Source organism: Arachis hypogaea, chromosome 3, assembly GCF_003086295.3.
Source record: "Arachis hypogaea cultivar Tifrunner chromosome 3, arahy.Tifrunner.gnm2.J5K5, whole genome shotgun sequence".
Taxonomy (NCBI): Eukaryota; Viridiplantae; Streptophyta; class Magnoliopsida; order Fabales; family Fabaceae; genus Arachis; species Arachis hypogaea.
This window is the reverse complement of record NC_092038.1, coordinates 6,134,331-6,140,624: the sequence shown is the minus strand read 5'-3', so window position 1 is coordinate 6,140,624 and position 6,294 is coordinate 6,134,331. Positions and strand designations below refer to the sequence as shown.

At 31.7% G+C, this 6,294-nt stretch overlaps 1 long non-coding RNA gene across 1 annotated transcript; it reads left to right on the top strand.

Moving 5' to 3' along the window:
- Positions 1 to 1,338: 1,338 nt before the first annotated feature.
- Positions 1,339 to 3,115, top strand: LOC140181745 (uncharacterized). Its single transcript, XR_011876895.1, has 2 exons — positions 1,339 to 1,844; positions 2,471 to 3,115. It is a non-coding gene; the product is annotated as an uncharacterized lncRNA (long non-coding RNA).
- Positions 3,116 to 6,294: the final 3,179 nt, after the last annotated feature.

Sequence of the window (6,294 nt, the reverse complement as noted above, 5' to 3'; positions counted from 1 at the left end):
TTCAACTCATATATTCAGCTTTTTCTCAAAATAAAAGATGACACAAGATAGTCATAACAAATAAAATTAGAAATAAAATTCTAGTAGAAGAAAAAAGATTCAGGTCAAGTGTTGAGATGATGTTCTTGAATGTGCTCTCTTTTTCTTACTTTCATATGTTGAGGTGAGGTCTGTTTTATAGAATCAGCTTGCTCTTCCAATTTGCTCTCTATTGCCTCTTCCAATTTCTCGTACCATCAACCCGTTAGAGTTGTCTCTGAGTGCATGCAGTTCTTTTTCATCCTGTTCCACTAACTCTGCTGGTTGAGGAGTCATTCCACCACCTCTACTATCCTTGGTCTTGCTTTCTCCTTTGGCATGCATTTCTTTCTCCCTCTGTTCCATTATCTCTGCTATCCGAAGAGCTGCTCTACTGCTTCTGCTATTGTGAAAATTTGGTTTTGCTCTCCCATATTCTGAGTGTTTCTTTTGCTGATGTCCTTATAATGAGAGTGATCCCAGTTGTCCTTGTTCTTGTCTTAGTGTTACAGCTATCCCATATTACTAACAGATGTCCTTCTCTTTTTTTTTTTTTGTTCGGTGCTCTCTCTCTTGGCTCATGTACTGATTTGTTTCTCAATTAGTAAGTGTTCGACTTAAGTGTTGGAACGGTAATATCTTAAGTTGATGAAGCAACACTGATTTAGGATGAAACAATCATACAAGTGGGCCTGCATTACTTAGCACACACATTACACCAACTTGAGTCTTGTAATGTTTGTCATCATATATAAAACCCAAATTTAAACTTAGCTCAGCATGATAAACTTATCCATCTACTTTTATATATTAAGAATAGATAGATAAATGTATGTTATAAATAGTTTATTTAAGAAATAGAAATTAACAACACTTATATGTAATTAAAAATATTATTCTCACAATTAATGATTATACAATTGATTATGATTATTGTCATAATATTTCATCATCAAAGGCAATTGCACAAACATAGTCCAAATAATTTTTTATCAAACATTGTTACCATCACATTCTGGAATTCAACTGCATTAAAGTTTCTATTTTATTTTATTTTTTTAACATATTGATAAGCTTCAATATCAATTGTCATTTCAGAATTCAGGCCACAGTTTATAGTGACCACCATGTACAAAGTGGGAAGGGTCCACAGAGATTTCAAAGACAGATGAAAGCAAAGTGGGACATGGTAAATAGAGGGACTTGTCCTTGAAGATGTTTAATCATCCTATGATGATAATTGTATAATTGAATTGACCAAACAAGTTATCATTATTGAAAGTTTGAAATTAATATCATGCAAATTCATACTTAGTTACTGTTTTTTTTGTCATAACTTTTTCTTACTTTCATCATAAAAGTTACCTTCTGGTTTCTTTTCACTTGTTATACAGCATAGTGAAAATTGATTTAATGAGGAAATGGGAGACAAATGTTTATGTGCATAAATTTCTCATTGAGATGAATAGTAGGATAACAAAAAATGGAGAAAATCTTTCTCAGGGCAATAAATTGTTACAAAAATTGTGTTAAGTAATCTATTTCTAAGTCAGCCTAATCTTGATGATGCTAGCATCAACTCAAGCGAGAAGTGATATCTAAGAACATATTTTCTTCACAAGGAATTGTGAGACCACCCATTGGATGATCATATCCAAATTCTTCCTCAGCTTGACTTAGCAAGTCTTGAAATGAAGGCTGGTTCAAGTATGATATGGGGATCACAAACCGCTTCATTTTCTCTCCAACATAAACTGCAAGATAACCTTTTGGAATTTCCATAGCTTTTGAAGATGAAGTAAATGATGCCTTTCTTACAATACCAGGTAACCGAAAACCCATTTTTATATGTGTTGAAGAAATACTAGTCTAAGAAATGAAAATAAGATGTAAGTATTTGAGTTTCTTGTGCTTTAGGATGTCAATGACTTGTGTTGCTGCTAAATGCTTGCAACCATGAACATATATATAGATAATAGAATATGCTATAAACATAATTCCACTTGACTGATTGGTGGAGAAAGTGTAAGAGATGGTAGCCATGGGACTTATTAGGAGACAAGGTCATAAAAGAGATCACATGGTGTTGTCTTAGATAATTCAAGGTCAATTTATGTATACAATAGCAAGTTTGATTTGATCATGTTGCCTATGGTTTTGCAAATTCCAAGGGATATGTTAACAATCTGGTGTACTTAAAAACGAGGTTCATATTGGATCATTATCATGTGTCGAATTTTGGTTCTCTTCTGGCCTCAGAACACACTGTTTCAGAGATATAAATCAGGTTGTGGACAAGGTTTACTGATTTCATTGTCAATAGCAATTCAAAATCTGAAGAAACATGTGAGATGTCCAAAACATGTCTGATTCAGTATCTTTAGTACAATTACATTGCATTAATTTACATGTCTTTGATTTGATATGTGTAGTTTCTTGGCAATTATGTCAGGAAATGGGGTAGGAATATGATGTATGAACTCCAAGACAATACCATGTGATCTCTTGTGATCATTTCACTATGTAGACCCCATTTTACAGCTTCATCAGAATTATTTCTTCAGGATAGCAACTATATATACACTACTACTTGTGTTCTCAAACAACACAACTCATTTGCATCTCCACAAGTATCAAAGCTCACATATTTCTCTCAAACAAATCCTCCAAGGACAATGGCTTTTCGCATTCCAAGTATTAGAAAGGCATCACTTTCTGCATCAAAAGGGACTAATGTTCCAAAAGGCTATCTTGCAGTCTATGTGGGAGATAAGATGAGGCGGTTTGTGATTCCTGTGTGTTACTTGAACCAGCCTTCATTTCAAGAATTACTAAGCCAATCAGAAGAAGAATTCGGTTATGATCACCCAGCAGGCGGTCTCACAATTCCATGCAGCGAGGTTGCCTTCCTGAACCTCACTTGTCAATTAAGTGGGCAGTAAATTGTGCTCATAGAGACTGACATAAATTAGCTGAGACAAAATTTTGTAAAGAAGGCTCTTTCTTTTTGTTTTGAAGATTGTCCATTTTGGTCTCTTCATTATATCATTCCTTTGAAAGTGTAAATATGTTACATGAATGAGAGAAAGTTATTGCATCTCCTTTGTTAACTTTTTTTATTTTTTGCTTTTGATGAATCTGAATGATCTCTTATATATTTATGCAGCAAATCAAAATTAAGTTCCACGTTGTTTTGAAGAAATTCACTGTTGATGATTCATTTCGTTTAAGAACTCAATTGAAAATCTGTTAAGAACTCTCAGTTTTCTTATATTAAAAGTAAAGGAAGTGGATTCCTATGTCGTTGTAAAAAGTAACACAAGCTTGGGATATTCCATGAACTTCAACACTTTTCACAGTGGCTCTAATTTATAGACTGCAGTGTTTTATGGAAGTGTAAATACTATAGAACCATAAAATCCAGCAATATTGAATTCTGAAGGGAACATTAATTATCAAAACTTGAATCCAGTTTATTTAATTTAATTTAACCATATAACTGGAAATCAATTAATGCTTCTCTCCTTCATTTCATAAAGCACTTAATAAAATCCAAAGGGCTAATGAAAGGCCACACGGTATTGTCTTCAATGACTTCATGAAAGGTTACTTGTGTGCAGACATGCTTAAAACATATCACATAGGCTGGTTCTTCATACTGATTAAATAACCTCTTAAATAAAGGGATAGGATCCTAGAGAGAACCACATTTTGTGACTATTTCCCAACTTCTGCAGCACTTGGAGGGCATGAAATATGGTCCTGCATGCCGCATCCTAGCCAAACCTTTCAATATATCAAGAGGTATATATTAGTATATTCTCTACAAAAGGCAGGAACCGTGTGAATAGTTTATTTGTGGTTGAACCTCACTAAAATCACTAAGTCTAACTCCCCTGCAGTTGGCCTTGGACGAAAATATCACTTAATGAAATCAGTAATATGCAACACATAACAAGCTCTTTGGAAACTATAATGAGACCACGCAGTAAATTAATGATAGTATATAATAAATATTAAAAATAATTATGTTTGTAAAATTAAATTAGATATGTGTAAACAAAAGTTAAATTTAAAAGGTGTTATGGTTAGAGTTGTTGTTTTTTTTTTTGTGTTGTAGATTCTTGTGAAGGCATGTTTTTTATGAATTATTGAGTTGTATACACTTTCTATTGTGTTGTTTATTCCATCTTTGCATGTATGTTCTTCTTTCGAAGATATATCTTGAATTTGTATGATTTTCTTTCTCCTTACTCTCGTGATGTGCATTCAGTTTTCTAATAACATCTACAATAAAAAGAATAAAAATGTGTAGAATTTTTTTTAAATAAGTTATCTTTAATAAGAATAATTGAAATAGTATAAAGTGAAATTACCTGTTAATATTTTTCTTTGACCTACTCTGTGACAATGTCTCAAGTGATACAAATTCAAAATAGAGTTGGAAAATGTTCAATTTAGAAATACAATTTAAAAATATAATAAATATGTTTGTTTTGTATCTTTTCATCTAATTAATCATTTCTAAGCAAAGAAATATTTATTCATCTGTGGGTATTAATGTTTTTCACAGACGAACCACACGAACTTTGATAAACCAATTGTCTGTTTATTTGGTGATATTGTCCAAAGAATGATATTCTATTGAGTAAGTTTGAAATGTTGTGTAGTGCGAAAATAAATTTCTTGTGATAAGAGACTTATATAAGTAGGTCAAATAGTATGGAATTTAAATATTTATAACGTAAAATTTATTATGATTAATAGATTATTATGACATTTGTAATATGGATGTTTATTATATTTAGTGAGTTATTTATAAAAATTAATAAATTAATTATTGGGGTTACAAATTTATTGTATTGTTTATAACGGTAAAATATAATAAATATAGGGATATGGATTATTGTAAGTTACAAATTTGTTTAGACACTATTAATTTTAAATTATTGTCATTGGTAAGTATGCAGCCTAATTTGCATATATTTCTATTACTTGTATTTTTTTTATATATTTTATTTTTTTGTTGATTTGGAACTAATAGTTGATTTGGCAAAAAATTAGTAGTTGATTCTAAAATTTTGCCAAGTAAGCGATGTTGTTGACATGGTATTAGTAGAAAAAGAAAGGTGTCTTAAAAATAATGTAGGTAAACTTATGTATCTACTTTTATATATTAAGAATAGATAGATGTTAAGGCATGGCTAAAACTTCAAATAAGAAATAAGAGATCAGACATATATAAATGAATAAGCCATACAGCCGTGTAAGAAATTTCTTTAGTGTAAATTTGCATTGGCAGTTGGCAGAAGCAGCATCTTGGGTATCATTCGTGCCATGAATTAAAGTTTTCTATGCATGTTCTTTTATATAAAACACTCAGAATTCTATCCCTTTTCTTTTTAAATCATATAATTTTGTATACTTGTGTAATAGTGCAATCTATGACAACAAATGAAGAATGAAGTATGGCTTTTCTTACACCAGGCAGCATTGTCACTGCTAGATAGTAGATACTGCATAATGTTCTGTTTGTAGAGGGAATATAAAATATTTAAAAAAAAAAAAACGAAATACTAGAGTAGTTGAATTCTTTCCTTGTCATTAAAGAAAAAGTAGAGGAAACACTTTGAACTTGTCATAGTAATGGTCATTCTTCTTTCATTTAATTAGAAAAATGTGTAATCTTTACAAGTTTCCTATTGTACAAAATGTGTATACTAATCTATGTCAGTCTCCTAAAGCATGAGATTCATCGTCAATTCAAGCAAGAAGTGATTTGTTGGAAGACATCTTCACTGCAAGGAATTGTTAGACCTCCCATAGGATGATCATATCCAAACTCTTCCTCAGCTTGGCTCAACAAGTCTTGGATTGAAGGTTGGTTCAAGTATGAAACGGGGATCACAAACCGCTTCTGTTTCTCTCCTACATACACTGCTAGATGCCCCTTTGGGACTTCCACAGATTTCGAAGCTGCTTGGCTACCTGAGAATGATGATGTCCTTCGAATAACAGGTAAACGGAAACCCATTTTTTTTTAGTATATATGTAAGAATAACAGCAAGGAAAAGTTCCCAAGTTTCAAAGAAGAATGTGTTTTTAAGTGTTTGATGCTTAAGATTGCCAATGAGTTGTGTTATTTTTTGAAGGCAGGAGCAAGTGTATTTATAGATTTTAAGATTTTATGGGAAACTATTTCTAAGATAAAAGATTGTTGAAAATGATAGGAATGCATACACATCACTACATGAGAGATCACATGGTACTGTCTTG